Consider the following 13160-nt stretch of genomic DNA (forward strand, 5'->3'; position numbering starts at 1 on the left):
CACATTAATAAAGCAATTTGCTCATGGTTCCACAGCTAATAAGTGTTAGAAGGTTAAAATAAAGCTAAGGTTTTTTGACTCAAAGCTTATCTCCCATCCTATCATCTGGAATATCTAGTAGCATTAGCAGAGCAAATAATGCCTAAATACTCTGTGGTCAAATCCTCTGAACAACTATTCTATGTCGGCTATTGGGAAGCCTGAATGTGAGTGTATATTGAAGTTTATGGGCATTAATGATGCAGATAGATAGAAATCTTTGTAGCTACTTCTTCCTGCTCATTTTAAGATCAAACATATATAGGAAGGGCTGGTTAAAAAACAAACTGGACAAAGCAACTTAAATCTCAAGATACAAAGAAGGGGAGAAAAATTTGAAACATTTTACCTAGTTGTGGCCATTATGTATGCTACAGTTTCTTGGAGTCACAGATGAGAGTTAGATGAGTCAGGGAGACACAAAAGGTAGAAAGCAGCCCTGAAAAAGACAGCATCCCTCAAGCCATTCTTCCAAGAACACAAAGGAGAAGGGGGGAAAAAATCACCTACCTACATATATACAATTTCCATTTCTATAGCATTTAACAATTGAAAAAGTAACCTTTTGTCATAATAACCTCACAAGTAGAGAGAACATTATTTAAATTTTATAGATGAGGCCACTGAGGCTCAACAACATGAGGTTTACAGTCACATAGCTAGTATATGTTTGCAGCAGTATTTCTTTGTTAAAAGCAAGAAGATATGGATTTTAATTAACCACATCTCTACAAAAACCTTACCTACAATTTTGATGTTATCAACCAAATTCTCAAGTTTCCAACCTTGCCTTCCTCTCTTTTTTTATTCTAATTCTAATTAGGGTTCTTTCACTTACATCATATCATCTTCCTGAGGATCTGTACTAGTCCAGATTTCCAGACAATATTTAAACATCCACCACCTCTTTTAAAAACTCAATTATTTGTGCAATTTTACATGAGTACTATGGCAATCTCACTGTTGAAATTTCTGACTTTGTTGTTTTTAAACTTTTAAATATAAAAATTTTCAAGACTTATATTTCCACATTTGGAAGGTACTGGCAAGACTATCCAGTTCAAAGCTTAATCCAAAGCAGGATTTCTCTTTGTAATATTTCCAACAAACTGACATCTAATTAAAAAAATAATTAAGGCAAGGAAATCACTTCTTGGAACAGCTCCTTGTAAGGCAGTGACCATGGGTTTTTTTTTGGTTTTGTTTTCTTTTTCTTTTCTTTCTTTGTATGTCTGAAGCTTAACAGTGCTTGGCACATAGGAAATACTTAACAAATGCTTGTTAATGACTGATGGTCTTAATTTTTAGGAAGTTTTTCTTTATAGTTAAATAGTCTGCCAATTTTGTGGTTGAACCTTGAAATCCTATCAACCTTATAAAATAAGCTGGCTGGAAATATAGTGGTTCTTAATGGAGTTTTAGTAGAGATTTGGCTCATAAAAGTTCATTTCTTAATGCTCCTAGAATTAAGAAATGAAATGTTTTCTTTAACCAAAAAATATTTTACACTTCCATTTTATAACAGTTTCAAATTCATCATTCATTCAGTAAGCCTTTTTCTGAGTAATGAAGCCTTCCTGCTTTTCTTTGGGCAGAGATTTCTTTGAGTTTCTTAATCTTTTTTTAGTTGTTTTTTTTTTAATGGGAGTTTGTAGGCTTTTTCTTTCCCTTCTTGGAAATTTGTCCTCCTTCTCTGAAAAGTTGTTTACTAGTGATATTTTGGTCAGTTTCTAGTGACATTTCAGAATGCTTACAAGATATGTGCCCTGTCAACCCGCATCCCATCCATTTGCAATATGCATGTTTCTGATCACACTGCAAAGAGTTTTCCATTCTATCTTTTATGATGCCACTTGTGTCTCTAATCATAGTCCCATTCTACAGGATCATTTTAAACAACTTCATTTTTATGTTTCTTCAGATGCCAGCTTATTCCAAATGCTAATACCCTCTGATGAATTTTTAAAATCAAAATCTCTTTTGCAATTTTTTCTGCTTATTTTATTTTGGGGAATGTTCTTTTGCATTTCAACACTTATCCTAATCCAAGTTACTGCCCTCAAGAAGCTTAGGATATAATAGGAGAAAAAACAAGAAAACAAAATATGTGCAATGAGCTATATAAAGGATAAATAGGAAGTAATTAATAGAAGTAAGGCATTAGAATTAAGAAGGGTTAGGAAAGGCTTCCTATAGAAGATAGGGATTTTAGTTGGAATTTAATGAAAATCAGGAAAGTCAGTAGAAGAGAATGAGGAGGGAGAACATCTGAAGCTTGAGGAACCGTCTTGTCCCACAAGAGATGGAGTATTTTGTGTGTGGAATAAGAAGGAAGCTGATGTTACCAGACTAAAGAATGATTGGTGGGGAATAAGGAATAAGAAAACTAGAGAGGTAGGAGGGGTTATGCAGGGTTTTGAATGAAAAAAAAAGTAGATTTTCTATTTGATCCTGGAGGAGGATAAGGAGCCACTAAAGTTTATTGAATCGGGGAGGGAGTGAAATGGTTGGACCTGTGCTTTAGGAAAATCACTTAGAAGGCTGAATGGAAAGTGAATAGAGAGTGGGGAAGAGACTTGAGGAGGCAGATTTACCAGCAGGTTATTACAATAGTTCAGGCATGAAGTAATGAGAGCCTGAAGCAGACTGATGACTGCATCAAAAGATAAAAGGAAACAATTTGAGAGATGTTGTAAAGGTAACATTGATAATCCTTGGAAACAGATTGGATATGGGGGATGAGAGACAATAAGGAATCAAAGATGATACTTCAGCTGTGAAACTGCAGGACTAGGAGAATGGGATTGCTCTCAACAATAAAAGAAGTTAGGAGGTGGGAAGGATTTAGGGAGAGAGATAATGAGTTTAAAGTTGGACATGTTGAATTTAAGATGTCTACTGAACATCCAGTTCAAGAAGTCAAGAAAAGCATTTACAGATATAAGATGAGAGATCAGCAGAAAAGTTAAGAGAGAACACGTAGATTTGAGAATCCTCAATATGAAGATGGTAATTACATTCCCAGTAGCTGATGAGATCACCAAGTAGTATAGAAGAAGAAGAAAAGAAAGGATCCAAACAAAAACTTGGACACACCTATGGTAAGAGGACATGTGGACATCATCTGAATGATTTAATAAAGAAGACTGAGAGAGATCAGTCAGTTGGATAGAAGTAGAACTGGGAGAAGGGAAGTATGTCAAAAATCTAGATAGAAGTAGAGAAGATGATGATCAACAGTGCCAAAAGCTGCAGAGAGATCAAGGAGAAAGAGAATTGAGTAAAGGTTATTGGATTTGGCCATTAAGAGATTATTAATAATTTTGGAGAGAGCAGTTTCAGTAGTTTCAATAAGGTTGAAAGCTGGATTGTAAGAGGTTAAAACAGAGTGAAAGGAGAGAAAATGGAATCATCTCTTGTAGAAGACCTTTTCAAGGAAGTTTGCCACAAATGGCAGAAGAAATATAAGATTAGTAGAGATAAAAAGACTGAATGCAGGATAGAAGAACTGAGGATAGGGGAAACATGGACATGTTTTCAGGCAGTAGAGAAACAAACAAACAGCCAAGGAGAGATTGAAAAGTTAAGTGGGGATGGGACAGTTAGATGGCACAGTGGCTAGAATGCTGCCCTGGAATCAGGAGGACTTGAGTTTATATTGGATCTCAGATACTTGTTAGCTGTATGACCTTGGGCAAGTCATGTAACCCTAAATTCTTCCCACACACACACACACCAGAGAGAGAGGGAAAGGAAAAGAGAGAGGGAGTAAGAGAGGGAGAGGGAGAGAAAAGAAGAAGGAAGAGGAGGAGGAGGAAGACAGGAAGGAAGGAAGAAGACAAGTGGGATGATACAGGGGACAGAATGGAATGAAATCACTTGAAAAGGTAGAGAGGTTAGTCTTGGTAAGAAGAAAGATCATCTCATCATGTGAGATATAGGTGAATGAAGAAATTGTAGCAAAAGACATGAGTGATATGACATGAGGAAAAGGGAAGAAGAGAGTGTTTACAGTAAATGGCCTCATTTTCCCCTGAAAAATATGAAGCACGGTGCTCAGCTAAGAAAGGTGAAGGGGGAACCATGGAAGGTTTATGTAAGGAAGAAATAATTTGGAAGAGTCCCTGTGGTGATTAGGACAATGAGTTGATAAGGCACGCATTTAAGGATTTCCTAGAAAAAGTGAGGGCTTGGCTGAGGTTGTATAATATAGATTTTTATTGTTCCCAGTCAGAAGAGATGTATGATTTATTCCACTTTCACTCATCAAATGTATATAGACACAAAGGCAATACTTGGAGAGATCTAAGACCAAGGATTCGTAGTGTATAATCAACAGAAAACATGATGAGAAAAATCATGAACTATGCATCAAACTTCATTGAAGGGGAGTTACTTGGGGGTTTGTAGCAACAGTTATTATGATTTTGATAGGATAGCAGAGATAAATAGCATGAACCTCAGAGTAGGAGAAGTTATTTATTGTTTGATGGAGGAAGAAAACCTGGAATTGACAATGGTGGGGAGAGCAAAGGGTACTTAAACTCTCCCACCTTGATAAGTGAGGTAAGTTAAGGTATAACCAGTACAGGAAAGGGAGGGTGGCTAGCAAGACTGTGTTATCAGAGAGGAGCCAGGTTCTGTTACTAGCTAGAAGCCAGAAGGAAGGGAAAAGGAAAATATTTAGAATGAAGGGAAGTTTTTCCCCTAAGAGATAGACATTCCAGAGGGCACAGTAGAAGGGAAGGGTAGTGTTTGGTTGGAACTTTAGGGTACAAGGGTTGAAGATATTGGGAAGGAAGAATTGAATGGTGAATAAGGTTTAAATGATGATGTATAGGGGTTCAGAAATCATCTTTTCATTTCTGTTTTTCCAGAGAGTCAGAAAGGGACTGACATTGCCATTATCCTAAAATCACTATGTAATTGAACACTGTAAAGTCTGACCTTTTCTTTTTTAGACTTATTTTATCGGGACATGAAATTACTGTAGGGAATAATTTCTACCTTGGTTTTTGAGTAATTTAATCATGAGTCTTATAAAAGTGAAGATTGATAAGATTACTAAGATTTTGTCATTGTGAATTCTGGAAGAAAAGGACATTAGTGTAACGTAGTACAAAAAGTGCAGGAGCTGGAGCCAGAAAGCCTGGGTTCAAACCTGCCTCAATCACTTATTCTCAATGTTTATGGAGTCATCACTCTGAACCTCAATTTTTCCATTCATAAAATAAGAGGAAAAAAATGGGTCTTTACAATTTCTTCCAACTCAAAATCTATGATTGTATTCTAAAAATTGTAAAACTCAAAGTAGTTACAGTCTAATTCTTAAGAGTTGTTTTTTTTTTTCTTTTTCTTTGTTGCTGATGAGAACATGGTACTAAGGATATAAGTGAAGATAACAATACAAGTCTTTCATCTCCTGATTCATCAGATTATTTTTTTATTTTAAAATATCAAAAATTTATTTTCAGGTTATCTTATTATTATAATCTTAAACATTTTTGTGATTCTTCCTTCCCCCTGGATTGTTGGCATTTTTTCCTTTCTTAAATTGTCCTCAAGTAACTGCTTTCTAAAATTCCTCCCCCTTATTTTTCACTCACTACTTTGTATTATGTTTATCCATGTGTGCCCTCAACAATCAATTGGATGATCCTTGATTTCAGAACTGTTTCTCTTTTAAAATTTTGTATCTATCATGCTTAGTAAAGTTCTTTGCCCATAATAGCATAGAGAGACAGTCAGGGCATGTGCTGGATAGCCTGTATCTGGAATCTGGAATCTGGAAGAACTGTACTCAGATCCAGCTATGTGATCCTGGGACAATCATTTAATCTGTTTGCCTCAGCTTTCTCATCTCTAAAATGGGGATAATGATAGCACCTACTTGACAAAGAATTCAAAATTGAAGGAATATCCATAAATTGGGGAATGATTGAACAAGTTATCATATATGAATGTAATAGAATCCTAATGTGCTATAATAAACGATGAGCAAGTGGCTTTCAGAAGAACTTAAAAGACTTAAATGAACCAGTGCTGACTGAAGTGGGCAGAACCAGGAGAACATTGTACATAGTAACAGCAACATTGTGTGAAGTTCAACTATAATGGATTTAGCTCTTCTCAGCCATACAATGATCCAAGCCAATTCCCAAAGACTTCGAATAGGAAATGCTATCTATATCCAGAGAAAGAATTATGGAGTTTGAATGCAAATCAAAGCATACTATTTTCACTTTTGGTGACATTTTCCATTTGTTATGTTTCTTCTTTCACAACATGACTAACATGGGAATATGTTTATATGGTCATACAAGCATAAGCAATCTGATATTGCTTGCCTTCTTGGGGAGTAAGGATGGAAAAGAGGAAGGGAAGAAAAAATTGAACCTCAAAATCTTATAAAAAGCAAATATTGAAAACTATCTTTATATATAATTGGGAAAGATAAAATACTATTTACTTCTCCCCCCAAAAATAGCACCAAATTCTTAAAGTTGTGAGGATCAAATGATATAATAGTTTTAAAACACTTAGCAAAGTGTCTGACAAATAGTAGGTGATTAATTAATGAGTTCTTTTTCCCTTCCCTTTCCCCATTAATACATATTATCATGTTGAATGGAATTAAATATTTAAGAAATCATGATCCTATAATGTGATCTTATCGTTATAGAGTATGCCTTCTATCCCTATGGATCACAACTTCTCATTTCTTATCCATATTTTTTCCTCATCTTTCCCCATATCAGTGATTTGTCCAAGGGCTCAAAGGTTTCACTCCCTCTTTCTCTTTTAATATTTCTAAGTCATCAGTACATCACTCACATTCCATATGTTGGTGTCCACCTGTTCCTAACTTCACTAGTACATTCCTTTGTCCGGCTTTACACAAATTTGGTATCATTTTAAAAAATCCTATTTTCAGGCTACCCCCCTTTTCTGATAGTAAGTAAAAGACAAAAAATAATTATTTTATGATTGGCTCCAGTATGATCTGAACCTCTTTTTTTTATCTCTTCCTTTACACTCTAAGGCACTGGCTTGCTATGTTTCTCATATATGAAAATATTATGTCAAAAGATAGCATATCCCTCCATAAGAGTTTTTTTCCCTTTGAAAGAAGTTTCTTTGTTTGCCAAACATGGCAAACAAAATATATGTTTGAGAACTAGGGTCAGCAAATTATAACCCTTGGGTTAAATCTGTCCACTGCATGTTTTTGCTATGGTTTGTTAGCTAAGAATGGGTTTTACATTTTCCAGGCTATACACAAACAGGCAATGGATTGGATATGGTTCACACACCACAGTTTAGTAACCCCTGCTCAAGAATATTCACTGAGCAGTAAAGAAATGAGTTCTTTCTATCCAGTTTTTAACCAGTGACTATTACTTATAACCCCTCTTTACCTTATTCTGGGCCATCATCATCCATGTTTTTCACATATATTATACACAGCACAATCCTATAGGACTGTTCATATTTCATGGATATCATGTCAGCACTGAGACTTCCTGCCTCTTATCTTATTCTCTTGCTAAATGGCAGTTCACCTGTCTTCTGGTCATACATGATAAACATAAAGCACTTCTTAGAAGCATGTAGCAATCTACATGCTTCTAAGCTTGTTCTACATGGGTTTCTTCATTCCCCTTTAGACCACTTGAATTTTTGATTGAGCAAAATGTGTAGCATTGAAAATACACAACAGCTTCAGCATTACCAAGAGAACATATGCATTCCAAAGATGAGAATTTGTGTTGGGGAGCAGTTGAGGAATGTTAGACAATGTAGTCTCCTAAATACAATTCTCCTTTTAAATTTTGGTTTAGTTCATTATACATCTATAGCGATGTGTACTGATGACATGTTTTGGCTCCAGGCCACCTTGCCAGCCTCATTATACTTTATTCTATGGTTCACTCTTTGTGGTCTACTTGATGTGCCTTTGTACAGGCTGTCTCTTATGAATGGAATATAACCCTTCTTGTTATTTTCCCTATAAAACATAAAACATTCCCTTGAGGGAAGAATATGTTTCTTTTTTGTCTTTTTATCACCAGTACTTGGCACATTGTAGGAGCATAACAAATGTCTGTAGGTTGGTGATTGAGATCTATGAAAATGAGATAATTTATGGAAAATGTCTTTTAAAGTGCTATACAAATATAAATGGATGGTTTTATTGCTGCTATTATTTTTATATGTAAATGTATGAAATCACATCCTCTCAGGGATGAAGACCACCCAAAAAGAATGTCCCAAATGATCTTTGTTCTTGTACTTTATTTTAATGTTAAGGAAGGGCTGGGACTTTTAAGCCCACAATATTTCTGCCATTTCTCTCTCAAACATCTGTGATCAAGTTGCTGCTAGAATGTTATGGAAAGCTCATAGCATCATAGATTGTGAGACATAGAAAAGAGGAAACAGGGTGGGCTAGTGGAAAGAACACTGGATTTGGAGTCAAGTGGCCTGGCTCTGCCTCTTCCCACCTGTGTGACTCTGATTAAATCAATTAATCTCATTCTCCACTTTATTAGCTGCAAAATGGTAAAGTTGGAACTGGTGATTTTCTCTGATCCCTTAAATTCAAAATCCTTAGAGATCAATGAATCACATCTTACAGAGGAAGATATTGAGATTCAGAGAATTTCTATTTTTAGCTTATACCTCTGGGAAAAAGCTTCACATAGGCAATCAGGAATTTTAACTCAGAGAAAAAGGCTCTAAAAGTAAAAAAAATCCTTCCCCTCTCCACCTTCAATTGCAAAAGAGCACATTTAACTTAGGAATAAAGATGTCGAAGTCATGTTAAGAAAGACAGACTTGATATAATATCTCATTTATTACACATCTCAGAAAAGTAGTGTCATCTCATCCCTTCTTTCTTCCAACCATGCATTCATTTAACAAGCATTTATTGAATGTCTATTTGTACTCAATAGGGCTGTGATGCATGGTATAGAGGAAAGATGAAAAATATACAGCACCTTTAGAAACTTATTATGGAATAAGAAGATAAGATATATGCAGAAATAATTCTCATACAATAGCAGGGCAGAGCCAATGTCGAAGGATATAAAGTCAGTTAGGCAATTAACACTCATTTATCAAGCACTTACTGTTTGCCAGACATCAACTTAAGTGCCAGGAATGCAAAGAAGGCAAAGACAAAAATAGTACCTGCCTTCAAGTAGCTCTCATTTAATGGGTAAAACAATGTTCCCAACAACTATGTGTACAACAAGAGGTATCCAAGGTAGATGCAAGATAAACTCAAAAGGACACTCTAATATCAAGGAGGACAGGGAATGACTTCTTGTAAAATGTAGGATCTTAGTTGAGAAGCTGTTGTTTGTGCTTCATTCTCAGAAAACCAAGAAGTGATGCCATGACATGTAAGTGAATTGGATTAAAACTGTGCAGAGTCACCAGCCTCACTTTTTCTTCTAGACCATCTGGGGCTAGTGGCAAGATATAGATCAGGATGACAGAAGATGGACCTGGATGCAGTGGGAGAGCTTACGCTTTTTAAGCTAAGGTCTTTAATGGGTTTCATTTTGACTGACCCCATAAGGTTTTAAGGTTAGGTAAGAAATAAGGCAGAGAATGACCTTTTTTCCTTAGTTAAAAACATAAAAACAAAAACCCAAATACATACACACATAAACACATGTATGTGATGTTTGTCTCAATCTGGCAAGGAGGGTTTCTGGCCAAAACAGCAACAAGTGTTATTTACATTCACTCTGAGCCAATCAGGGCCCCAACAATGACCCAACAATGGTCAATCAATGAGAGTCAGAGTGATAGAAAGCCAGGAGGTAAAATGAGGTTAGAGAAAGCATTTAAGGCATGGAGGAGAGCCAGAGTAAAGTTGGGTGATGGAGCTTCTTGGTCAAGGAATGGTAAGGAAGCCAGTATCACTGAACTATATAGAGGGAAGTAAAATGTGAGAAAATTGAAGCAAAGTGTTGCAGAAGTTCAGAGAAAGAAAGAAATCACCTTTGATTAGTGGGGACCAAAGAAAACTTTATGAAAGGGATAGCATTTCAACTAAACCTTGTAATTTGGGTAAGATTTTGAGAATGGGAAAGGGGAAGAGGACATTTCAGGTAGAGGGATGGAAAGCATTTTAGTAGTTTTTATAAAAGCTAAATTGGAAGTTCCCTAAAAGAGTAGATTTATTTATGATTAATAAAAGAGGAATAGAATGGGTTTTATGACAATTATCTTAAAATTTCTTCCTCTTTCCCACTATTTTTATTTGTTCCTTTCTTGAATCTTAAGTGACTCTGTTCTTTAGATGCCTCTGATAAATAAAGTTGATCTAGTTTTTAAAAAAAATGACAATAACAACCACAGAAACCCTAAGAAATTATGTTTCTAAAGCAGTTGCAGTGGAATCCAGAATTCTAAAACCCTGAGGAATGAGGTATGGTGGGGATGGACAAGGAAGGGAAGGATAGAGGAAAGGCAGCATTTCCATGGTCAGAGTTCCTCAGTTGAAAAAAAAAAAAAAGGTGACTTGTCATAGTGGATGGAGTTTTGAATTTGTTGTAAGGAAAACATGAATCGAAATTTGGCATTCATAGCTCTGTGGCCCTGGACAAATCAATCCCTGGTCTTAATCCCAGTTTCTTAATCTTCAAGATAATAGCACCTATCTCACAAAGGTATTGGGAAATAGTATTTATAAAATGTTTTATGAACCTTAAAGTACTATAAAAATGTTTGTCATCATTTAAATTTATATGTTTAAGTTTACAATCAGAACTCAACAAGATAAAGTGAAATGTTCTATAGATGTCTGATTAGAAGGAAAAATAAACCAAAGTAAGGAAATTCTTTTTATCATTTATTAAGCACCTGTTATGTTCAGATCCAAGTATGAGCTAATCTTAGTTTACTACAGCAAGTTAGACCAGTGCGGCTGGACTATAGAATCATGTATACTAAGTCTGGAAAATAGAATAGCTAGATTAGGTCATCAGTTCGTATTTTATAGCTATATAATTGAGTTTCAAAGTAATAATCCTAAGCTCAAAAAGTTTATATTCTAAAGAGCTCATAGTATATAAAATATACTATATATAAAATATAGATAAATATATCACAATATAATTTTGGAAGACAGAGTATCAAGAATGGGAGATCTAGAAAAGTTAAATGGAGAGTGTAGCACCTGAGCTAAACCTTTCAGGAAGATAAGAATTTTGAGAGGTATAAATAAAAAGGAAGTTTATTTTGGCCTTGGTTAAAGACCCTGTTCTGAAACAAAAAATGAAATGATTGTCATATTTAGAAAACAAACTGGTAAATCAATTTTATTGTTACCCACAGTGCATAAGAGAAAGAGTAGTATTGTATGAACTGAAACTGGAAAGGTAGTTCAGAGTTATAATATTAAGGGCCTTAAATCCCAGACCAAGAAAAGTCTTTACTTTCACAGTACTTTTACTGTTCAGAAAATACTGAACAATTTTGAACAAGGGAGTGATACAGTTGGGATGATTTTGACTCTGGGGTAGGAGATAGCTATATGGAGTAAGGATTGGAAAATCAGAGATTAGAAACAGAGTAGACAAATCAGAAGGGTATTAGAGTCATCTATGTGAGAGATGATGAAGATCTTTATCATGATGGTGGTCTTATGAAGAAAAGAAGATGAATTTTTAAAAGAGGTTGTGAAGATAATAGTGACTAATGGGATCCAGGGAGCAAGATGGAGGAAACTGAAAAATGAGTGGGTGAACTGACCTGCATGATTGAGAGTGAGATGGTGGTAGCGTGGAAGTCCTCAACAGAAGTAGGGAAGTTTGAAGAAAGTTCAAGTTTAGTGGATGGGGGAAGATTATCAGATCTCTTTTATACGTATTAAATTTGAGCTGCTAATGCTATGTCCACATGTAGATGGTCTATGGACAAGTGATGCAAGAATAAAGTTCAGAAGAAAAATTAAAACTGAATTTGGAGTTTATTTAGAGTCATTTGGATAGAGTTGATACATGAATCCATGTGAACAGATGAGATAGATCAAAGATACCATAATATAGGGAAAGGAGAAGGAGGTCTCAGGCTGAAATTTTGGGGAAAGCCACTTAAGGATTGGTAGATCAATGATAATTGCTTATTTTTAATGTAAGCCCGTTAGGGAATGGTAGATATGTGTCAAACTGTTGCTCAACCCTATAGTTACTTATTGGTGACTCAGGTTCCCTGCACATTTGGATGTTTCTACAATTTATATTGCATTGTTTAACATCATACAAATTGCTATTGTTAAGCAATCACAACCACCAGTTCTTTCACTGTCCTGGGATATAATTTGTCTGGACCCTGGTTACTTTAGCTCTTTTTATACAGCCAAAAAAAATTATTATGCTATTCCCTTAATATCCCCTCATTTATCTTGGGTTTCAGTTACTTATAAGCCATTTTTTAGTTTTGTTTATCCTTTACATTTCAAGTGCTGTTCTCCTGGTAGAGAAAAAATAAAATAAAAGTTGTGTAGCTCTTTCTCTCATTCTTTATGCCTGTTGTCCTATTCATGTAGAGCAAAAGTTTTTGACATTCTTCTCTGATATTTCTTCCCTATCCCCGAATATAAGTAGAATAAATCTCTTTCTTTTCCTTGTCCTTGGCATTCTAAACTAGTCCCAGTTTATTCTGAGCTTTGGTATTCTTGGCACCATTCTTTAATGTTACCCATTTATGTGTTCATGCTGTTATTTTCCCTTGCTTCATCTTGAATACATTTCTTTCAAATCTAAATTGTTCACAAGTCCCCTGTTGATCCACATCAGTTTCTTTGTACAATTTTCCATTTTTCTCCTAATAACAACCATTTATATTTATTTTTTCAATTTCTGTCTCAGTATTTCACAGAAGGATTCCTTCTATAAAATTTTGTCCATGCAATCCTACCTACATTTCTCTAAAATCTTTGCCTAAAATACGAATTTCGTTTCATTATCCCTTGTTTTCTTCTTTGTTATGTATTTCCAAGTAGGCTGGTTACTTAAGTTTAATTCCACTCAAGAAATTTAAGTGCTTTCTACAAATAAGGTACTCTCCTAGATACTGTAGATACAAGGACAAAAAACAAT

The 13160-nt window shown here is 35.2% G+C and overlaps 1 protein-coding gene across 6 annotated transcripts in view; it reads left to right on the forward strand.

The window, feature by feature from the left end:
• Positions 1-13160, forward strand: part of PHACTR3 (phosphatase and actin regulator 3) — a 282307-nt gene that overhangs the window by 169455 nt on the left and 99692 nt on the right. The window lies entirely within an intron of this gene.

This window comes from Antechinus flavipes, chromosome 2 (genome assembly GCF_016432865.1).
Source record: "Antechinus flavipes isolate AdamAnt ecotype Samford, QLD, Australia chromosome 2, AdamAnt_v2, whole genome shotgun sequence".
Lineage (NCBI taxonomy): Eukaryota > Metazoa > Chordata > Mammalia > Dasyuromorphia > Dasyuridae > Antechinus > Antechinus flavipes.